The sequence below is a fragment of the Chinchilla lanigera genome, unplaced genomic scaffold, assembly GCF_000276665.1.
Source record: "Chinchilla lanigera isolate Chin_1 unplaced genomic scaffold, ChiLan1.0 scaffold00015, whole genome shotgun sequence".
Taxonomy (NCBI): Eukaryota; Metazoa; Chordata; class Mammalia; order Rodentia; family Chinchillidae; genus Chinchilla; species Chinchilla lanigera.
In genome coordinates, this window is record NW_004955416.1 from 25,940,071 (window position 1) to 25,964,901 (window position 24,831).

Below are 24,831 nucleotides of genomic sequence, written 5' to 3' on the forward strand. Positions count from 1 at the left end.
CCAGAGGCCTCCCTCAACAGACTTCCCCTTAGCTGCCTTTGGCCAGCCCCATGTCCCACGGCCATAGCCCTCTGCCATCTGCCTGGCAAACTCCACTCAGCCTTCCTGATCTGTGGGCGCTGCCTCCATGAATGCAACCAAACATGTATGGAAAATATTAGAAAATCTGGATCTGTACCAAACATATACAGACTTTTACCTTCTCATTATTCCCTAAACAATCTAGTATCACAATAGTGGATAGAGGATTTCTGTGGTATTAAGTATTAGAAGTAAGCTAGAGATGACTTAGCACTGGATATGAAGATGACTTAGCACTGGATATAAAGGCTACAGGCAAAAACTATGCATTTGCTAAAGGGACCTGAGCAGCCACTGATCTGAGTATCACCAGTTCCCCTCAGATACACAGAGAGGACTGTATGATTTTTGTCTGTACCTTTTCCTCCTGAAAAAAAGAATCTGCTGATAAAGAAGAGGGAGAAACAAGTTTTGGGCAAGCAGTTCTGGCCACGGAGTATACCTAAAAGGCTAACAGAACTTCACTTTGGGGAAAAAGTTCAATCTAGAGTTGGGACACAGAGATGATGCCATGTTTAGTGACCTCTTCAGAGCGAGTTCATCTCTACAGAGCCCCAAATGCCCGGAACAAGAGCCGCCACAGAGCATCAGCCTGGCTCACGCAAATAGCTCAAAATGTGTGCATTTCCACATAATTACTGATTTCCTCAACAGATTTAATGTCTAAGTTTATCTTCACTTTAATCCAATTTCACGCCTGGAGCAGAGGGATTCCAGCAGAAGGTCTTTCATAACCTTCTGATATCATTAATTATTGCTACATTGGGAGTTTCTGCACAGAACAAGCAGGTTTTTAAATAGAAATCATTTGTCTCTCAGCAGGGAAACTCAACGGCTTTATTTCTGAGGACTCAAGCTGCTGCCCTTGAGTCATGGGTTTCCCGGTGACCTCCTGGTGCTCACCTCCACTCAGAATCAGTCCTTCCTCTTTGTTTCCCAGATCAGCCCAATTTGCCACCTGTAGTGGGAGACATCCATTTCCTCCTCTAATTGTTGAATGGGATTTTCTGGAAGGAAAGGCCAGCCTTTCCCTGAGCTCTGGGCAGTTGGTCATGCGTCCCGATAATTTTCTACTAAAGGAAATCCCTAAACTCATTAAAAAATAATAATAATAGATTAATTGACCAGTTCAGTAACGTCGCTCCAGGACCCAATAAACTTTGCAAAGAGTACATTCCAATTACCACCACACTCAGCGGGAACTTAGTGGGTAAGCCAGCCTAAGCCTTCTCCAGCATGCAGGAATTTTTATGCACTCCGTTCATGTCACTCTTCTGCTTTGGCATGGAGCTTGGGTCCCACTGAAGCTCTGCATCTCATGGCTGTAACTGCTGTTATGACCTGGAGTGCCTGCTAATGGCTCCATGAATCCAGCAGGGTCTCAGAAAGGATAGCCACAAGCTTGAGTTTGCAAGAGCCCTTGAGGTGTGGTGCTTGAGCTAAGAAGAGATCACCCTTCCTAAAGCCCAAACGTGTGGGACTCCCTCAGCATCCTAGCAGGCGATATAGCTGCAGCTCCCCCTCCATACCACAAGAAGGTCAGCAGGAAGCAGGGACTTTGATAACTAAATGATTGTAAAAGCAGGCCAGGAAGTGTGGTCCAGCCTGAGAAATGAACCTGCTAGGCCTTGGTGATGGCAGAGGATGTTTCTCCACAGGGCTGCTCCCTCTAGCACAAGCTACATCATCATTTAGAAAGCTCCGACACTATAAAAACATTCTTCCTGGAAGGGTACCAAGGTGTAAAAGATTTCATGCAAGACCAGATTCTAAACCAACTCAACAAATGTTCACTAATCACCTTTTCTGTGAGATGATGAGTATGTTACTTTGTTCCACTATAGTAATTGTTAGGCTCTATGTATGTATCCTATCATGTAACATACAGCATCTTACGTATAAACAATAACAATTTATTTTAAAGGGAGGGAGGGAGCTGTATCAGTTTTGAACTAGCTCTCATAGAATGAGATGATGTGAGTGGATGCCCACAGATCCCTGTGCCAGAAGCTTGTTCTCCTGCGATACTGAGAGCTAGTGGGATGGTCAGGAGGTAAAGTCTAGTGGAAGGTGATCAGGTCCTAAGGCCTGGCCTGAAAGGGGAGGGTGTTGGTCTCATGTTCTGAGTTAGTTCCTGAGGAAGCAGGTTGTTTTAAAGCCAGGCTGCCCCATGCATTTGACCTCCTTTGCCTATGGCTGCTTCCCCTTCTCCTTCTCCCTTGCATTGCTCTGCAAGCAAGGATGTATCTCCAGGACACAGATACCAGGCTGTTTGGACCCTTTAGCTGCCAGAATCATGAGCTAAATAAACCTACTTTACTGATAAGGTATCCAGCTTCAGATATTTTGTTATAACAACACAAAATGGACTACTACACCTCTGTCTTTCGTGGTTCTTATATGCCAGAAATGACGCCAGCCCCACCATGCCCTTCAGGCAGGCCTGTTCTGTCTTTCCTCTTCTCTGGGGCTCACAGCTATGCCTTCACCCTAGACCACGTGAGCCTTTCTTTTCTCCTTGCAGGGTGTTTTCTGACAATATAGCTCTGGTCTTTGCACTTACCTCTTTCTGCAGAGTGGAACCCTTCCAAACCCCACTTTTCCTTGTGGCAAGACCCCAGCCTGTAGGATGCTGCTCTGCTCCAACACTGAGCCAGGAACACTACAGGCACCGTATGCGTGTTTGAGGAAGGATTTCATTCAGGGTCAAAGTCTGAATCATTGCTCTGTGCTCTCACCCATCCCATGGCACCCGAGTGACTGACATTCTGCACAATCCAAGGAAGCAATGCATAGTTAACTCAGGAGCCTTCCATGTCAAAGTAGGTTTTTAATATCATCTGGAAAAAAATAACAACCCCTTAATTAACTAGATTTTTTCTGTTAGTTATCTGGAAATGGGAGTATACCATCAGAATTCTTGGTTCTCAGAACCTTACAACATTCTAGGCATGCTACAGATATGCAAAAATACACACTGCAATGGGAGGTATTTTTTATTACAAAAAAACCACACACACACATTAGTAAAATTGTATCTACAGCACCAAGTATTTGCAAGTGTTTAAAATATTAATGCATGTTGGATGCCAAGTTATTTTGAAGCCTCAACCACATTCCTGTTTGGCAGGAAAAATTTTGCATAGGCAATTAGATACACGTGCAAATATTTAACTATAAGTTGGTACTTATGCCATTGAAATAGAGTGGTTCATCAACCAGCCACCTGGTTGGCAGACACAATTAAGGATTTGCCTGTATTACAATTAAATCTTCTCCACCTTTGCAGTACTCTGGAAATGCAAACAATTGGAGAAATTTTAAGATAGGAGGGGAGTTTTAAAAAATTGAAGGATACCTCTGAATCCTAAACTCCCAATGGAGGCCAAAATACTGGAAATACGACAGCTGTATACATTTAATCTCTATGTCATTTTCCATGTCTCTTAAGAGATCTTAGATTGCTGAGTTGGCTGAATACATTCAAATTCATTCTTCAGTTAGGGTGGATTTTCAATAATGGTACATTTTGTGTATGATAAGAACATTTTTAGACCTGGGAATACCTCAGTGGTAGAGTACTTTCCTATCGTGAGGGAGACTGTGGGTTTAATCCCCAGCATCATTCATGCACCCACGAAAGAGATGAACATTTAACACTTAATTAGCATTTCAAAGATCAAGTGTCATCACTTATTAAATGGTAAGTGCCAATGTATTAATGCATAAACACACACACAAAGGAGATGTATCTGGGGAAACATAGCAAAAAACCAGAATTTTCTAATCTCTGACTTACTCACTTGTCCTGGAAAAACAATTAACAACATTTATCATCATGTGCAAAAATGAGAACCGAGCTTGAAATCAGAAGGTAAAATCAAGCCTAGGTATTTTGTTTGTGGGTTTTCAATCCTCAGCAAGCTAACCCCTCTGAGCCTCAGTTTCCTCAATGGTAGAGAAAGCAGAATCTACCTCCAGGATGGTAGGAGCGTTGAAACAGAAGCAGCCAACTGTTCACTTTCTTCCTCTGAAAAAGAGGGAAAGGCAGCTCTCCAAGCTGCACTTGGTCGGTGCTTCCTGGCCCTGTGAGAGGCACTGTTGACAGTGTAGGAACCATCCAGTTGTCTTCCTAGCGCACACTGCTGGAGGTGGCTTTAAAAGTCACTCATCTCCTCCTGAGATATTTCTAAATTAATATCCTATTTAAGTCCAAATTATAGTGACAATGGATGATTGCTTCAATGCGGTTTAATGGGCAGTGAGGCTGGACCCAGTAGCATGAACTATAGTAGAGTTAAGCTGTGTATTTGCATTCCAATAATTCCAAAAAGTAACCTTTTTCTATAGACAGATACTGCATTCTAGCAATAAGACTCAGAATTCATGCTTCCCGCTTTTAAATATACCAGTCCTTTCAAATTCCCATCCCCAGTGCTTCCAAGATTTTCCAGATATATATATTCTTTCTAACACAACGAAGTTCTAATACTTTGTCTCTTATTTAAACATTGTGTGCCTTATAAAAATAAAAATCAATCACAATGTCAGAATGTACTGTTTTATAAGTTGATTGGGCATTCTGACAACATCATCCTTAAGAATCTCAACTGAGGGGGCTGGGGATTTAGCTCAGTGGCAAAAGCGCCTGCCTGGCAAGCGCAAGGTCGTGAGTTCGGTTCCCGGTACCGGAGAAAAAAAAAAAAAAAAAAAAAAAAAAGAATCTCAACTGAGACACCTGTTGGTGTGTTCAGGCTAAGGACTGAGAGTTCATATCATTGCATTGCACCACTAACACCAGGCCAGGCAAACATTGCCTATGTGCACAACCTCTGCTTGTTGTAGCTCTGTTTTGCTTGAGAGGCAGAGCAGTGTTGATGAAGGGACAGAGACCTGCCACCAAATAAAAGAGCTCAAACCTGAGTGGCTTACTTACTGCATGACACTGACAATCAGTTACCCTTTCTGGACCCTGATCTCCTTATCCACAAAATGCAATATTAATGTCTCCAATTTGGGATCATCATTCCCTACTGTGTGCTGCATGGCCTCCAACAAACAAAGTTCTGAATGCTTCTCTCTGCACAAATAAAACCCTAAACACAATGTGCCAACCTTAGCCCTTGTTGCCGTTACTTACACTGGATCATTTTTATACTGAACAAAAAATGTGGGGGGGAATTTTCTCCTAACATAGTAATGTGTGGTCTATGATAATTCAAGGAATCTTGGAAGCTCTTCCAACCACGTTTTCACCTAATGCCTCACAATATGACACTCTGTACTCTAGGGGCTGAACGGAGACAGAAAACCAATTACTAATTTCTCTCCAATATGTACAATTTAAATTTTTATTGTGAAATAATTATATCCTGATAGAAAGTTGCAAAGGAGTGTGGAGTCAGTGTGCTTACATGGAAGAGAATTGCACAACAGTGACCTTATATAAAACAGTAGTACAATATCAACACCAGAGAACTGACTATAGCCTAATAATGTTAACCAGATTACACATCTTATTCAGTATCTACCAATTTTTACATATCTACATATCTTCTGAGAGTCTATGCATGCACACATGTCCAGTTGGATGCCACCAATAGATTCTTGTAACCACCACCAGCATGAGGCCACAAAACACTCTACTACCATATCAGAACCCTCTCATGCAACCCTATATTCACATCTGAATAACAACCTTCAGAATCAAATGTGCTTCATAGCAGCTTTATTCACAGGAGACAAATGGTGAAAGCAAACCAAAGGTTTATTGGCAGAATATTTGATAAGCAAAATGTGGTAACACAGATACAATGAAACATTACCAGTGGGAAATTCTGACACATGCTACAACTGGGAGGCAGCTAGCGCCATCAAATTAACAGAGACAAAAGTTGCATGGTGGATGCCAGGGGCTGACGGGAGAGAAGAGACAGTTAAATGGGTACAGAGTTTCAGATTTCCAAGACAAAAATCTTCTGGAGATGGATAGCAGTAATGATGCCCAACAGGGCAAACGTACTTGATGCTACTGAACTGTACACTGAATGGACACTGAAATATACATTGAACTTGCATCCTATGAGGACACAGCCCATAGAATCAGAAAGGCCTGTGTTCAAATCCTAGCCTGGAATGTTTTGTTCACCAGCTTTGTGATTTCAGCCAGCAATTAACCAGTCTGTACCTCCATTTCCCCCCTTAAAAATGCCAATAATTATCGAAGATACCTCAGCGGGGTTTGTGAAGATTAAATAAGGTGCTGCTTTTTAAAGGTTCTTGGCCTGTGCTTTGCCTGCAATAGGTAGAAGACCTTGGCCTCCAAAGCCAACATCCTCCTCCTGGATATTCCAAGACTTTACTGCAAGGGGAGACCTAAGGGGCTCTACAAGAGGCTGAGATGAAGGGGATAAACTACTGAGCTGAGCAGGCCAGGTCAGTGTCTTCCCATTGAACAACCTGTGAACCCCACGTCACCCCAAGGACGCTCTGACCACTCTCTCAACCCAGTGCAGTTTTATCACATTTCTACTGATTTTAAGTCAAAACAGTTTTGTCTAGTTTTTTTTTAATGTTTCAATCCTAAATCCCACTTGCCCTGCATTGGTAGCTTAAAACATATGAGAGGTCAAAGAAAATATAGGCCAATGAAAATAACATTGCAGCAAGAAATTAATTGCAAAGCCTGTTTAATATGACAGGGGACTCCCTAAAATCCTATTATATCCTTCCCCGCTTCCCTTCATCGTGTGCACTGGTTCTGTGCACAAAGGCCAGGGCAGACTCCCCTGTGCATTGTTGCATTAATTTGACATTTCTGGCTCCAATTAACCTTACATTTCAGCTATTTTCTAAAAATTGTTCTTGTAATTTGTGATAAGGTTATTTTTTTTCTATTGCTGTTTCACTGGTTTGTGCACAAAGGCCTGTTGCAAAAACCCCAGCCCAGTTTCTACATGTTTCAAAGCAACACACTGCTGTTTACACTGTCTGTTCATAAGCAGAAGACCTGGGTAAGAGAAAGTTTCCTGTGTTGTATGTTGGATGGGACACAGTGCCCTACATTGGCACTGTGGGCATTATGACCTAATAACCCTGGTTATTCGGCAAGGACAAGAGTCCAAGTGGAAGAAGAATACTGGATTTTGATTCAGTAGATTTGGGTGTAAATCTCACCTACATCTCTGAGTAGTTATGCTTGCTTTACTCAACTATTGGGAGGTGTCTGGAGTCTTTAGGAGGTGGAGCTTAGTGGGAGGAAGTTAGGTCATTGGGGGTGGAGAAGTTGGATCATTGGGGATCTGTCCAGGAGAAAAATATTGAAACTCCGCCCCTTCTTGTCTTTCTGTTTTGTTTTCTGGCTGCCATGGAGTAAGCAGCTCCTCCACCACGCAATCATTCCATGATGCTCTGCTTCACCATAGGACCAAAAGCGATGACACCAAGTAACTAGGGGGGGGGCAGAGCTCTGAAATAATGAGCCAAAATAAACCCTTCATACTTTTAGTTGGTTACCTCGGGTAGTAGCTCACCTCACTGAGGGAAAGTCGGCTATCACACCTTCCTTTATTCCTGTTTAGTTTTTGTGGCAGCTGAAGCTGAGAAAGTTTTAAGGACCAGAGCAGATTTTCTGGTGAGTATCTCCCATCTCTGCTGCATGACAGCCTCAAAATACATTGGACAAATGCCTCCCACTCAACTGAGGGCCCTGAGCTTTATACTTCTTAGTTTCAATAATTTATTTTCTGAGCTACCCTAACTCAAAAATTATCTTTAGAGTTGAAGCTTAATATCGCACCAGATTTGGCCTCCACAAATACAGAATTTTTTATAAGATATTTTGATTATGGAGCCTTCTCTCCAACATTCTTCTACTCATTTTCTCCTTTTAGCTCTTCCATGGGAAAGGCACTATGCTATAGGATAGCTGGGGAGACAAATCCTTTTCTCCTTAACTCCTACACTGTGTTTAGAATCACACATATAAAATAAGACCTGCAGAACAAAGTACTGCATGGGTTCAAACGAGTGTCCTGCTACTCAGTGTGGGGCCCAGGAATCAGGAGCTCCAGGATTCCTCAGGACCTGGTTGGAAATGGGGAACTGCACGTCTACCACAGAGAAGCTGTCCCAGAACCTGCCTCCTCAGAAGATGACTGGTAAGTCAATGTATCAGGCAGCTCCTCAGGAAGAACAGCTGGAACTACGAGTACAAGAGATTTACCAACTGGGCTGGTGGGCAGAGACAGAAGGAAAGTGGGAGACTCTCCCATACAATACAGGTTGGACATGTAGAAAGACGATGGGGAAAGAAGAATTGGGAAAGAACTGCCTCATTTCTTGGTATAGCTCTGAGAAAGGCCTGGCCAGCCCAATGGAAGAGTCAAATAAACATGATCATAATCCCCCAGCATTTGTAGAGGATTGGTTCCCAGACCTCCCACTCCTGTGGATAACAAAATCTCTCCCTTATATGAAATAGCACAGTATTTCCAAGGAACATATGCACATCCTCTTGTATACTTTAAATCACCTCTAGAGGACCTCCAAGACCAAATACAATGTAAGTGATATGCAAGTAGTTGTCATATTGTATTACTTAGAGAATAATAACAAGAAAAATGTCTACACGAGTTGGGTACACATGTGGATTTCTGTGAATATTTCGATCCAGGACTGGTTGACTCCATAGATTCAGGACCAAGAGCTGACTATAACTATTTCCATAAGGTCACCTACCCATCTTTATAATTATGCTACCCTTCTTTTATCCTTCATTTTTTCAACTGTTTCTTGTAGTCTTTTCTTTTGTAAACTTCAAACCTATGTGTGTGGTTGCACAAATTGTTAAAGAATTCAAATAAATCCATTTTATTGATTGAATCTGAGTCATCTTTTCTGAAAGGATTATACCTGTCATTGAATGTTTAGACAACTTCCTTACCGAACTAACAATTTAGTCAAACTGTTTTCTGACTAAAATGTCAGGGATTATTTCAAAGTGCTCCCCAAGCAAAAGATAGATGTCATCTTCCTTTGTCAATGCTGTGTGTTCCCTCATTAGTTAAGAAAATGTTTCCCCCCCAAAAAAAAAATTGTTTGCCTAATATTTAAAAAAAGAAAGAAGAAAATGATTCCCAGCATTCAGTACCCAGAGAAAAGATTAAAAAGACACTTTTTTTCACACTTCAAGCATCAGATGCTGGGTTTTAAAATACCGTACATGGTGTGAACTCAGCTTGCAACATCAAATGCAGCTTTTCCAAGTTTGAAACCAAGTGGCTGAGAAAGAAAGATATTGAGCAGCAAAATACACATGTGCAGAGCACTGCGTTGTTAAATCAACATATGTATGAGCAAGTGTGGCCATTCACACCCACACAGACAGCTGGAGGACCTCCTAAGATTCTGAGTCTCCCACGCCTCAGTGGCCGTACATGCACAAGAAGACACACACACACACACACACACACACACACACACACGTGCACACACCGTATACTAGACATGCCAGCTGAAATGTTAGTGTATTTTGCATTAATGTGTGGTTCCATCCATATGTGTATTTGAAATCTATAACAGGCAGGGAATGCTACATAAATATCTGATGAAACAGAGCTGTTCTTTCTCTTTTAAAAAAGAACTATCTGTACATACATTAAAAATCACTGTGATTTTGTACCATTCTGATTAGTTATACTTGAACAGCCAAGAATATCCAAGAATGATGTCCATAAAAAGCAGAACCAGTCCCCCATATCCATGAATTCAAAGCCCAACCTCTGATCAAAAAAATTTGAGAGAAAGTGCATCTGCACTGATTATGTACAGACTTTGTCCATCATTATCCCATAACAATGCAGTATAATTACACAGCATTTATATTGTATTAGCTCTTTTAAATTATCAGGAGATTATTTAATGTATAAGAGAGAAAATACTTAGATTACACAGCAAATACTGTGCCATTTATATAAGGGACTTGAGTATCCATGGATTTTAATATCAATCCAGGATTCTGAATCCAGGTCCTCATGGATACCAAGGTACCACGTATTACCTGAGTGTCCACAGGATCTGGGTCTTTTTGCTCCCTGGTGAGGCCCTATAGGTAACATAACAGGTGGTATGTGCCCTGGTGTTCAACTCATGTTTCCAAGTTTAGCTTTTGTAATATTGAATGTTCTGGTTTTGTTAAACCTCAAGGAAGTCAGGTAGGCAATGCAGCAGAAAGAACTCAATTTAGTAGCAGTATATCTGGCTCCAGTCCTCCCTCTGTTCCTGATTCCCTCTGTGGCCAGAGTGCCCTCAGTGTCCTCATCTGGAAAGTGGATCCATCTCTCCTTTTCCCATGGGCTGAATAAGGATTCCAGAAATGTAGGTGAGTAGGCTCCATCCACTGCACAAGGGCATGCAAATTGAGCTGTCCGTCCCAACAGCAGAGTGCAGGATGACGGCCAAGAAAAAGGCAAACCAAAGCCTAGCTAGGTCTGGGACAGGTCAGGGAGTCAAATTCTTCTCTAGACCTTTCCTCAACTCATCTTTCAAAGGACTTCTTCCCAGGGAAAAGCAGCGTTAACATTAATAAACTATGACAAGACCTCTTCAACTTCAATATTTCCAACCCTACCGGGCTTCTGCAAAACTCCATTTTTAGAGAAGTCAGACTCAATTTTTTCTGTGTGTGAGCCTAATGAAATTCATCATTTTAAAATGTTGTCTGCTGTAATTGCCACAGTTATTGAGTGCTCTTTAACCCTCATAATATTCTCTACAAGTGAGGAAAGTCAAGGCAAATTAGGTCAAATAACTGACTTTAGCTCATAAATGGCAATACTAAGGTAAAAAATCAAACACTGTGTCAAATTGCTACATGTCCCCTTAACTCCTGATCTTTCCTGCCTTCTGAGAGCTTCTTTGGGAAGATTCCTCCTCATCACTGCTACTTTGCATATTTAAAGTCCTTAACAGCATTTCAGAAAGTACTGAAAGCAAATCCCAGTGTAATGTTGGTACAAGAAGTCATGATGGCAGCCTGATTACGCTGGTATCTCACATGAAAATCTAGCAGCAACTTCATGCCTGTCTCCCTGGTAGTGGCCCTTTAACCAGCTTCAACAGTATCAGCTTCCTTTTCCACTCTAGAAAGTAGCTAGGCAAATATAATACACTATGAGATCATCCCAGACTTAAAACTTTTGGAAGGATATATATATACAGTGTGCTCAAAATTGTCATGTTTAAATTTATTGCAATAGGGGCTGGGGATTTAGCTCAGCGGCAAAGCGCCTGCCTGGCAAGCGCAAGGTCGTGAGTTCGGTTCCCGGTACCAGAGAAAAACCAATAAAAAATAAAAAATAAAAATAAATAAATTTATTGCAATAAAAGATGTATTGCCATTAATTCCCCCCTCAAAATATTCCCCCTCACTTTGAACACACTTATCTCATCATTTGTGCCACTTTTTGAAGCAGTTCTGGATGTCCTCTTTCATGAGAGTCTTCAGTTCCACTCTCCTGGCTGCCTCAATGTCCTGCATTGAGTGAAAAACTTTCACGGTTATTTTTACTTTAGGCAAGAAGCAAAAGTCGCACAATGCCAGAGCTAGTGAGTAAAGTGGGTGAGGACACACTATCATGTTTTTACAAACCTGCCTTTCCATTTGATGGCACAGAGGAGCAGCATTTACTGTGTTTTTTTATCACAGCTCATAAAGACTCACACAAAAAAAAGACTTCCAGAACTGCTTCAGAAAATGGTAAGAACAATGGGACAAGTGTGTTCAAAGCAAGGGTATTTTAAAGGGGAATAATGATAATATATCTTTTACTGTAATGAATGTTTTTAGTTAAACACACATGTACTTCTTTATCAGCCCTTATACACATAAAATGATTAAGGAAAAGCAATTTCTAAAGATAAACTTTGTGGAAATTAACTGTGGTTTCTCTGAAAAGTATAGTTAATAATAATGCATTATATATCTCAAAATAGCTAAAAGAGGGGATTTTGAATGTAATTGCCATAAAGAAATCATAAAAAATGTAACATGATGGAAATGCTAATTACTCTGGCTTGATCAATACTCAACACATACATGAATCAAAACATCACACCAAACCTCATAAATATGTACAATTAATACATTAATTTTTAAAATTCCCGGCAGATTTAATCTCTTGATTTAAGATTCTTGGATACTGAGTCCTTCGATCCCCTCTGGAGATTTCTTTGTAGTTTAAATAGCCAATATAGTACATAACACCACACCCAGAAGTCCAGAGATGCTGAGAAGTGGAAAATTCTCCCCAAAGTTCTGTTTTAAAACTTTACAATTCTCTCTTTAAGAGTACAAGTCTTCAAATTATATTCCGACTTCAGGTTTTTCTTCTTCAGTACTGGGATTGAACCCAGGGCCTCGCACATGCTAGGCAAGCCCCTTGCCACCAAGCTATTGCCCCAGCCCTACCTATATCTTTCTAATTTGTCCTGTGAGTATAGCTAATAAGTACAAGAGATAGTTGTTTAAATTTTATTCTAATTACATACTTCATTTTAACTGTTTACTCTAAAACTGATTAATGCATATGTTTAGTTGAGTTAAAGGAGTTCCATCTTATGGAACTGTTTCCTGTTACCTCTCTTCCCTCCGGCTAGTCCATAAGGAAAGTTGAACATAGAAACGTGATTCCCTAAATCACACCTGTGTAAGTGCGGCCTTTGGGTTAAGACTAGTTGTGTCTCCCTGACTCATCATTGTGATGGGGGTTCCCTCTCCAAGGGTAAACTCACGGTTTCCTGGGAAGCACTGCCTTTTTTCTCAGAGAGCCAATCCTCCAGGACCTCTTGACAAGGGGCTGCAGTGTCAGCCTTATTGCTGTGACAAATCAGAGCAACTCCTGTACTCATTCCTGGAGATCAGCACAGGACCCAGGGAAGTGCGGCAACGCCTCCTCCACCGAGAAGCTGCTGCATTGCTCCTTCAATGAACACCCCCTTGCTAAGCCGGGCAAACGGCACACAGGCAAGACTGCTGGCAACATTTCAAGACCTCAGCATAGGCTACCATGTTTTGTTTCTGACTCCAAAAGCACAGGAAGCAAGAGCAAAACTAGACAAACGGGATCACATCAACTTGGAAAGCTTCTGTGCAGAAAAGATAACAATCAACAGAATGAGAAGACAACCTGCAGGGTGGGAAAGAATATTTACCAACTCTTTATATGATGAGTGACTAGTATCCAGAACATGTATGTAAGGGAACTCCAGAACTTAATAACAAAACACCAACTAATCCAATTTAAAAATGGGCAAGTGGTCTGAATAGACACTTCAGAAAATGAAATATAAATGGCCAACAAGTGCATGAAGAAAGCTGGGCTAGGGGTATAGTTCAGTGGCACAAGCACCTGCCTGGCAAGAGTAAGGTCCTGAGTTTGATTCCAGTACCAACAAAAAAGTGCATAAAAAGCTCTCAATATCATCAACCATCAGGAAAATGGAAATCAAATGTACAATGCCATTCCATCCCATACAAGTTAGAGCAGCTATTATAAAAAAAAAAACTAAAACTAATAAATGCTAGTGAGGAGATGGTAAAAAAAATAACAGACTCTCAAACACTATTGACAGGACTGTAAACTAGTACAGCCAGTATGGAGAACAGTGTGAAATTCCTCCAACAGGTCAACCAGATGATCCAGCTCTCTCACTTGTATCCAAAGGAAATGAAACGAGCACACCAAGAGACCCCTGCACACCCGTGTTTATTCCAGCGCTACTCACCATAGCTGAGATACACAATCACCCTAAGCATCGTAAGCAGATAAAGAAAATGTGGAATATATACAAAATAGATTATTATTCAGTCATGAATAATGAAGTCCTATCAGTTGCAAAAAAATGGAGGGAACTAGAAGAAACTATATGAAGTACTAAGATAGACAATAAGACAAATACCAAGTGCCACATGTCCTCTCTCTTCTGGGGAAGTTTAAAAAAAAACTTGAACCAAGTGTAGAATAGTGATTGCTAAAGGTTCAGTGAAGACAGGGCTGAGGAGGGGAAAAATGGACAGAGGAAGGCTGGATTTGATTAGTGCGCCCATGACGTGTATACCGAAATATCCCAAAGAGTCCCACTTATGTATAATTAATACACATGAATCAAAGTTTTTAAAAAATAAAAAAAATTGTTGGTGAGAGAGTTCCGACTTTCATCAACCTTAAATAAACCTTCTATTTCCCAGGAAAAAGGATTTTTCTAAGATGCTTTTTACATAACGAAATTACCCACATTTCAAATTCTTTTCTCAGAGCCCCAGAGCAGGAACAATGGTTTCCTGTAAAATTGGGACCTCTGACCCTTTCAACATCCAAGTGTATCCCAGGTTGGGGCTCCTGATTATCTCCTTTTTATTTGAGCTAGTTTCTCACAAAGGACAAAGCACACAGGCCTTGAGCACTTGACCCTCCTGAAAATATTTAACATCTGAATTAAACCGACAGGCTTTGCCAGAAGTGCTCTTCACATTTTATGTCTGAGGCTATTTTCCCCCAGCATTTAATCACTAAAACATAAGTAGATAAAGACAACTCTGATGAATTGTGTTCCCTGAACTAAACGCCATCAAGGAAATTCTTTATTTCCCCTTTTTCTCAGCAAGTGTTACAAAGTGTTCTACACCCTTTGTGTCCCCACTGGATTCAATTATCCTGGAAACGAACATTATCGTTCACAATGAAGATCCAGGGGCTATTAGTGCGATCCAACAGCTGTACTGGGGGTGAACCCAGGAGCAATGAGGCAGAGAGCTGGACAGAGGCAAGGAAGCCCGCCTGATGGAGGGTCGGAGACAATAAAATTATACAGCCCTCTTTGTTTACTGCCCTTTCGGGATTAATGCCAAAAGGCCCATTCAACGACAATTGACTGCAAAAAGGAATAATGGGGCTTATTGGACATTTCCAGAAGGCATGTCTAGACCACCTCTTTCCCAGTGAATCAGTCAACAATATTTATTTATTTATTTTTTTTTTTTTTTTTTTTTTTTGGTTTTTCTCCGGTACCGGGAACCAAACTCACGACCTTGCGCTTGCCAGGCAGGCGCTTTGCCACTGAGCTAAATCCCCAGCCCCCAACAATATTTATTAAGCACCTCCGTCATATAAAGCATGCTGCAAAGTGCTGTGGAGAGAGAGCAACCCCATGGCTTTCTTAGGCAGAGATGCTGGCTTCCTGCTGCCTAGCTCCTGTTCATGAGTTCCTATTTCACGTGCACTCATGCGCTGAACGCCAGGGCCAGAAGGAAAAATAAAGTCTGACCCCAGGGTACATATCAGAGGCCAGTCCTAGAGGGCCTGCCCTCTTTGGTGGCCACCTTGGGGCTGGTTAAGTGTGTGGTCCTGGACTCAACAGGGCAACACCCACATGGCAAGTATAAAATGAACTTTTCTTTGGTCTGGTGCAAACTGGTGGGACCACAGGACAAAGAGCAGGAAGATGTGGCCAATACAGACTCCCTAAGGCCACATGGACTCAGCTTGCAGAAAAGACTGGACAAGAAGACACTGAGCAAATGAGCAAGATCTGAATGGCCAGAACCAGGGGTGATCTCAAGTCCCTGCAGAAGTAGGACACACCCTTAGGTGCTCCAGGCTTCACTTTGTGTGACTGTCCCTGAAAACAGGTCTTCAAACCAGTCTCTGGGAGGTCAGACAAGGGCCATTAAGCTTCAGAGCATAGCAGACTCTGGCTGGCTAGTGGCCAAGGAATCTGAAGAAGAGAGGCTGGAGCCCAGGCAGATGTTCAGGGACCCACAGGATGCCACTGGCTGGAGCTTGTCTTGAGGAAAACTTAAAAAGGGTCATACCACAGAGAAGCCAGTGGGAGGCAAACCATGGCCTCCGAAGGACCCACAAGCTGCATCTGCATGATGAGAAGGTAGCTGGGGAGTTAAATCAGGCCCAGAGCGCTGGTAACATTTAGAGCGTAATGAGTCAGTGCTTGTACAGAACTGCCCTCTGCCATTTTCATACACTGAAGCTCTAACCTCCAATGCCATGGCACTTGAATATGGGGCATTTGGTGTATAACTAGATTAGATGAGGATGTGAAAGTAGGGCCCTGTGATAGTTAAGCTTAATTGTCAACTTCATTGGCTTGGGGGCTGCCAAGGGGATTAGTTATGCACGCTTCTGGGTGAATCTAGTTAGGTCATGGAGGTGTGATCCTAGGTACTAAAAGACCTCTGGTCTCTGGCCTCATCTCTAGCACTGTTCTCCCTGCTCTGCTTCATAGCCCAGGTGAGCAGCTTTGCTTCATTCCCTTCTGCCTTATAACCTCATGGCAGCAAACCATGATGTTTCTTCCTTAGAGCCAGCTAACCATGGACTAAAACCTCCTAACCGTGAGCCAAACCTAACCTCTCCTCCTTTAATTTGTGGGTATCAGGTAGTCGTTCCAGCAATAGGAAAGTTGATCAACACAGGTCCTCATAATGGGATACCAGAGTCCTTGCTTTGCCTCTTTCAGCCGTGTGAGCACAGTGAGGAAGCAGCCATCTGCACCACAGAGCCCCCACCAGACTCCCCACACACAGGCACTTTGATCTGGGACTTTCCCGATTCCAGAATTACAAGAAGTATATGTGTGTTGTTTCAGCCACTAGAGCTGCTTCGGCAGACCACACTGTCAAAAAAGGCCAGTATAATGAGATTTGCCTCCTTGCCCCTTCTCCCTCCATGGCCTTGCCTTGGGCAGGACAGAAGCCAGATCTACTGAGATGCAAGAGGTGGAGGCAGAGGAAGTGAGCTGCCATGGTGTACACAGCTGGCCTGTTTCAGGGAGGAGAGAAGTTGTGAATTTAATCAGAGAGTGGTCTGCATTACACAGATCAGGGTGCCTTCATCAGTAATGGGCACTGAGTTTGTTGAAGAAACTGTGGGACTTTCTACTACCTCGTCATGACTTCTACAGCTGTGAACCCCAGGTATGGTGGGAAAGTCTTCATGGAGAATAGATATTGGAGAATAGATACTGGGGAGAAGCTGAGTCCCATTTTGATCACATCCTCAAATCATGCTTATTCAGAAAGCAACCAGAGGAGACTGGCAAAGACTGTACTGGGCAGGTGGCCTTTGACCAAGGTGCTATAGGGGGTGAACAAGGTTAAGTAAGTCAGGGTGAATTAGGGAGAAGTTCACAGAAAGACAGTGGGCTCATAATTTGTGGTCGGAATGTGAAATGCTTTGAGGAAGGAAATGTTCTGAAGCAAGTCATGTTTAGGGAGTACCTCTGAAAAGAATGAGAGGGTTAAATTAGAAGTGAGGTCAGTTATACAGCTTTGGAACTTCTTTATCTAAGAAGTTCTTAAGGCCTGGTCAGCAGAGCACGAATGATGGGGAGGGACACAGCTAGGATGTTCCAAAGTGCACTCAAGCACCTGGTGGCTGTCAGTGGGGGGTGATGGAGAACAGCCATGAGCTTTCCAGCCTGGGAGGGCAAGAGGATGGGGCACCACTCATCCGGACAAAAACAGAGGCAGATTTCAGGGAGACTCATATTAGTCAGTATTCTCCAAAGCAACAGAAGTGACCGGATGTGTGTGTACATAGCAAGAGATTTATCATAAGGTGTTGGCTCAAGTGATTATGGAGGGTGCTAAGTCCATCGCTGTAGTGCGGACTGGCAGGCAGGTGGGCAATCAGGAACCCATGCTGCAGGTAAAGTCTAAGCCATCTAATGCAGCATTCCCTCTTGCTCCAGGAAGCCAATCTTTTTGTTGTATGAAGATCTTCAACTGATTGGATGAGGCCCACACAATATGGAGGACAGGTTGCTTTACCCAAAGTTCACCAATGTAAATGTTAACCTCTCCAAAAACACCCTCTAAGTCAACACACAAAATTGATCAAGATCTTGAAAGCACCCACATGCCTCAGTTGCCCATCAGGGAGAACTTGCTGTTCTCACCAATGCAGAAATGTCAAAGGCCTCAGGCACCAAAGCTGAACATGTGAGAGATTCCTGCAGATACTACCAGAAGAAGCACCCAGGACTCCCATGATTCAGCCTGCAGTACACAAACTTTTCCTTTAGATGGATCCTTTAGAAGCTTTCCAACTCCACCCACAGGCCAATTGCAGGCATCTGCATCAATGCTGGAGGAAAGACTCCAGAGTTTACCCACGCAGTCAGTATGACTAAGCAGGAAGAATGAGGAGGAATCCCTAGGGTTGTGCAGATAGCCTGTTGTGTAGAGCCTTTCCTGATGAACAGTGTATTACTCTGCAAATATGAAATCTATATAAGGACTGCAAGTTGTCTAAATACCTCTAGCTAGACTGCAAAAAGTTCACTTAGCGGGTAGCCTAAAAGACACGTGACTGATATTATCTTACATCCATTTGATGTTCTAAGAGGGCAGGATGTGTTTATGCACCTCCTCTTGTGGAATCCTAAAGCATCTACGGAAGTTGAGTTCGTTATTCTCCATGTAGGAATGAGGAAATGAGGTTGGGTTGCTAACAAATAAGAGTGAAGCCTGACTCTCAGGCCCTCATTCCCTCCCATGGGCCAGGGCATGTTTCACAGGGGAAGCCCATGAGTGCTCCAACTGCAGGGCACTGGGAACCACCCCAGTAAACACTGTGGCTCATAATGGGGTGGCATCCCCAAAATAAGGCGAAGGTGATGCGGTCAACCTGGAAGGGATGATAAGATCAATCAAGGGAAAAAGGGCTGGTGTGAAGTGGGGAACATTGTGAACCTCCCCCCAGTCACTCAGCAGAGGGCAACCAGTGACTGCTATGATTTGAATAGATGTTCCCTCCCACACTCATCCAGATGTTTGGTTGTCACAGTTTGCAGATGTGCAGTGTTTGAGACCGGGTACGCTTTGGAGGTGGAGTCATTATTAGCAGACTGATGCTCCCAAGACAAGTGTGGGATAAGTATGTCCAGGCTGGATTGTCATAAAGCTTCCTCTGTTGCTTGTACCTTCTGCCTTTCTGTGATGGGATGATACAACATAAAGGCTTTCACCATTTCCTGGCTCCTGGACCTTGGACTTCCCATTCTCCAGAACTGTGAAATAAATAAACCTCTATTCTTTATAAAGTACCTAGTCTCTGGTATTCGATTACAGCAACAAAAAACTGATTAAGGAAATGACTAAATGTCTAACTCATATTTCATGTTACTGCAGCCCCCTAAATGCAGGGAAAATGTTGATTCAAATAAACAGATGTTGCTCCCATGATGAGTTCTCCAGAGTGGACTGATCCAACAACAAGAAAATCAAAATGATAAACAAAATGCTGAAATGAGCCCTAAGTTCCTCTTTCCCAAGTATCCAGACCCCTTCTCCTAGATTCCAACATTAACCTGGATGCTTCTTTTCATGGATTTCAGGTTACTGAAGGTCCTAAATCAGTTGACCTTAAGGAATGAGGATTACCCTTTGTGAGCCTGATCTAATTAGCTGGGCCCTTATAAGGGACTGGGCTCTTATAGGCAAAAGAGATTCAAAGCATGAGATGGGATGGCTGTGGGACAAGAAATGTGGATGACTTCTGGCAGCTAAGAGCAGTCTTTGTTTAGAAAATAGCAAACAAACTAAACAGAAAACAAACACAGAAGCTGATCTATAAGAGGTGTAGAGAGGCCACATGGCCACAGCCATGAGCAGAGAATCCATTCATGTCTTACCCAGATGTCTGACTTACAGAACTGCAAGTCAGTACCCTCATCCCTTGATCCCTGTGAGCTCCAGAGCTCCTCTCAGATATCCAAATCCAAGGGTGCTCAAATCCCTTCTATAAAATGTCATGGTATTTGCATACCACATACACATATCCTCCTGCAGAATTTACCTCTAGGTGACTTGTGATGCCTGATAAAATGGCTACTATTCTGTACTACTTAAGGAATAATGACCAAAAACCAGAAAATAAATACAACTGCTAACATTTCTCAGCACTATCTCTTCACGAGGCAGTTACATGTTTAGTTTATTCATTTACCCCTCACAACTTTATGAGGTACATACTCTCCTCTTTCTCATTTTATTTGTGTGTGTGCAGCTGGTTGTTGGGTATTTCTCTAAATTTAGCAGGCACTGAAATTCCAGGAGGTGCCATCCCCCTCTTATCGTGGGTCACTTTCCCAAAGCTTCAGTTTTCTATTTATCATCAGCGTAGGGAACTCAGTCTGAGCTTCAAGTGTCACAAGAAGCCAGAGGGTGAGGATATTTTAGTCTTTTGCTAAGGCTGCCAGTAACAAGGTATCACACATAAGGTGGCTTAAACACCTGAAATTTATAGTCTCACAGTTTGGAAGGCTGGAAGTCCAAAGCCAGGGTGTCAGCAGAGCTGTTCCACCAAAGCCCTCTCTTATTTGGCTTGTTGGTGGCTTTTTTCTGCTTCTCCCCAGGTCTCCATGTGATCTTCGCTTTGTAAATGTCTATTCAAATTCCTCTTCTTATAAAAACCCCATTCATATCAGGCTAGAACCCCACCATGTGCACTTGTTTAATTACTTTTTCAAAGATCCTATCTCTAAATGCATTCACGTGCTGAGCTACTAGTGTGAAGACTTCAAAATATATGCATTAGGGGTACACTGTCCAGCCTATAACAGGAAACAAGTTCAAAGATTTCAACAAACTTATCAGAGCCAAGATGAATGACCCCTTAAGGTTCCTAATAACAACTCATTAAATGAACCCAGCAGAGTCACAGGCTCCCCAACTCCAACTCAACCATCTTCCCAAGCCTCCTCCTCATCTCCACCCTGAATCCCCAGTACCAGGCCATCATTTCCTGTCCTGGATGACAAGGCATGGTGTGTGAACCCTCAGAGCACGAGGTACCACTCCACAATCAGCTCATCCCTGCAGGATTTCAAGGGAGAGCAGTATCTAGCAGTTCAAGCTGGGCCAAGGGCTGGCATTAAGCAAATTTCAAGGGTTATTTGAAGTTAATTGAGTTTAATCATATAATGATTTTATAATTAGTCATAGCGTTCTTGTTTCTGCACAGATGCACTCAAACTCTGAAGAAAAGGAATATCTTCAGCAGGGGAGGGGCCTGGGCAGCATCAGAGTGTGATAGCAAGAGGGCAGGAGGTGGGACATGGAGGATGAACCTATAGAAATACTTCAGGGATCTTGGCCCGTGATGCACATAGCAGCTGAGAGCTGGGATCCCTGTGCACGCTTCCTGGGTACCTGGAAAAGCACTTAAGGCTGTGTCCCTGCTGTGCTGAGAGATGCCTTGTGGCCAGGGGATCTGCTGGAGGAAACTTCTAAGGTGACCAAACCCATTGTAAAGTGGACAATGTTGCTTCCAGGCCAACTCCGAAATTAGTAAGTCTGTTGGTCCAAAACACTGGCTTAGCCTAAACAAACAATAGCTCCTGAGTGTCAGTTAGTGACACTCGCTTGCAGGGTTAAATCCCTGCAGTCAGGTAGATCCTGTGTGGGTCCAGGGTCTTTCATACACCGTCGCATACCTAGGGTTCTAAATTTTGCTCCCAATGCCACAGCGCTAGCCACTTGGTAGCCCACTGTGCTCCAAAATGATGAAATTAGAAATAGTTTTGTGAAGCTGTGCTTCTCAGGGAGGGTCTAACCCTGGAGGCAGATGAGAAGGAACCGTACTGACCAGTTGATATCCCTCATGTTTTCATATGTGTGATCCCCAAAACACAGGAAATATTTTCTCTTACTTCATGAATGCAACCTAGGAGAGTGCCAGAGAGGGAAAATGCCATTTATCAAGCACCTGCAATGCAAAGGCCCTGGGTTTAACCCCAAGTACTGCAAAAAAAGGAAAGTGTCATGGTTTGTGTCCAGATGTCCCCTCTCATGCAGGCATAGGTGGGACTTTTTCAAAAGGGGCTGAATCTAGAGTGTGTGTTTGATTCATGGTGCAATGCTAGGATTAAGGATGCTAGGATTAAGGGTCAGTGATTACTAAATCAGGCCACTGATTCAGTTTGGCACTGCCCTAATCTTGGTAGCCTAGATAGAATATAAAAGAGGCAGAAAAAAGCTGCTAAGGTCCTTTACTTTCTCTTACCTGCCTGCTTGCCATGGACTACTTCTCCTCTGCAATACTCCTCTGCCATGCCACCCTGCCTTGGAGCCAGATGATTATGGAATGAAACCTCCACAGACTGTGAGTTTAATAAACCTTACCTCCTTTAACTTTGGGTATCAGGTATTTTAAATCAGCAGTGAGAGAGAAAGAAAGAAAGAAAGAAAGAAAGAAAGAAAGAAAGAAAGAAAGAAAGAAAGAAAGAAGTAAGTGAGGAAGGGAGGGAGGAAGGGAGGGAGGAAAGAAAGAAGAAAAAAAGAGAAAGAAAGAAAGAAAGAAAGAAAGAAAGAAAGAAAGAAAGAAAGAAAGAAAGAAAGAAAGAAAGAAAGAAAGAAAGAGAATGGGAGGGAAGGGGAGGGAAGAAGAGAGAGGGGAAGAGAGGGAAGGGAACAGGGGAATCTGAACAAAGACACCTACAGAAGGAAAATCTTTTGGAGACCCAGGGAGAAGCAGAAAAAAGGGCCATCTACAAACCAGAGAGAGGCCCTAGCAACAGGTAGGCCACATCCCGCCAGTAGGCTGCAAAGTAGACTGATCTTATTTTGCAGGAAACACCTCCTACATCATGGAAGGGTAAAAGGCTGAGGACTATGACCTCAGCCTCATGTTTAATGAGGTACTTAGGGCACAGCACTTAAAACAGTCTATTTTGCAGGAAACCCCTCCTACATCATGGGCCTACCAGGCTTCTCTGATTGGGCCGGTGTTGGTCGGATGTTCAACCCTGGACTCAGGTCGGACACAAGGGACTTGCACGTGCTGATGTTCTGGCCACATTCCTGCCCTCCACAGTTGCACCCTAGGGGATGGAGATTAACAAAGTCAGGGTCCCCTTAAAAACTGGAAGGGGAACCAGATGCTGGGTAGGTGACTCCAAGAGCCACTGCAGCTCCTATGACACAGCCTTTGTCAGCGTAAATCTAGGACCAGAGCCTGTGGCAGGCACAACACACAAGAAGCCCACATACACTGTGACACCTCTCTGCAGAAAGAAACTGGCGCATAAGCAGACCTTCAGAGGACAATCCCGGCAGCAGCAGTCTCCACCATCACAGGACCTTCATCGGCCATGGATTTTCAGGACTGTTTTAAGTGCTGTGCCCTAAGTACCTCATTAAACATGAGGCTGAGGTCATAGTCCTCAGCCTTTTACCCTTCCTGATAGAACTCTCTCCTCACTTCCTCAGGAGTCCTCCTGTGGCAAGGCCTTCATCTTTTCCCTGCCTCCCTAGTTGTCCACTGGCTCTTTAGGGGCTGAGAGAACAAATGAACGTCACCTCTGGTCCTTTTGGGGTGAGGTGGGGGGACACTTCCAAAACCTTGACTTGTATGAACTTTGTCAGGATTGGGGACATTTGTGGTTCTACTTTAGAGAGTTTTGTTTCCTTGCAAATCACTTACAGACCAGAAGAAACGGAGGGTCAACATGATGAGATTTCTGCATTCAAGGCCACCTTTCGTGTAGGTTAGTATTATTGATCACCTACGCCTCCGGGCCTGACAGGTAATCAATAGACCCTCTGACCCAGATATGTGACTTGGCCTGTCGGTGCTTTAAAAACAAGAAGTGAACATAGCAACTCTGGTTCACGCTTCTCATACACGAGAATTACATTTTTTTATTCCCCAGAGCTGCAGTGCCGTTTCTGCTCAAATTACCCCAGCCATCTTAGCAGCGCATAATCAGAGAGTTCTTCTCATTTTTTCCTGCTGGATGGTTCTCCAGCCAACCTCAAGCTATTAAGAGAAAGTGACAGGCCCAACTTTGGGGAAATCTATTTATGCCCCCGAAGAGCCAGGATTCTATCTCACAATTTTTAAGAAGGGCTGTTAACCTTCTAGATAAGAAATATGGGAAACAATGGTTGTGTGGAGGGGGAGGGTTACACAGGAGGACAGGAGTGGGGTAAGCACCTGCCACGGCAGAGGATGGAATATAGAAGCCATTGATACTGTGACCTTCAGAAACAGCAGGATCATTGCTGGTGATAATGACACTGACCCTCAAGCTGCAGGTTTAGTGGAATGGGAGGAAGTAGAGAGAAGTCTCAGAAAGAGAAATAGAAGACAAAACTTCTAAAACTCTCTCTGATACAGTTCCCTACCCTGTCTACACCAGGAGATTGTAAGACCATTGAAGTTGAAGGCATGAATCACAACCAGTTAAGATCTAAGCTGAAGCTGCAAAGAAAACCCAGTGCCTCGTATATTTTCAACAAAGCCTATTGAATGAGTGAATGGATTTGTGAATGCATGAATGAATTTATGAATGACCCAGTGAATGAAAATGTGGCATCTGACAAAACACAGAATACAAAAGTGCATACATCTGGAAGGTGTGGAGCACCAACTGCAGGGAGAAAAAGGGCTGTGAAGGGTTTCATAATGGAAAGGAAAAGTGTGTGGGTAATGTGGGCCATACACCGTTAGCAGCCTGAGCTAATCACTCCAAACCACTCAGCCACGAGAGGGCCAGGAAATACAATTCCACCATGGAACCAGAGCAGGAAGGAAGGGAAATAGTTGGCAAACCATCTTAATCAACTTCAGTACCACAAGACAGAGACGTCCAGTAAGTGCCATCCAAACTAGCCACAAAAATGACCTCAAGATAAAGGAATGAGCTTCCTTCCATGTTCTACAACTCAGA

The 24,831-nt window shown here is 43.1% G+C and overlaps 1 protein-coding gene across 1 annotated transcript in view; it reads right to left on the bottom strand.

The window, feature by feature from the left end:
- Positions 1 to 24,831, bottom strand: part of Fam169b (family with sequence similarity 169, member B) — a 174,755-nt gene that overhangs the window by 53,479 nt on the left and 96,445 nt on the right. The gene's annotated exons all lie outside the window — the stretch shown is intronic.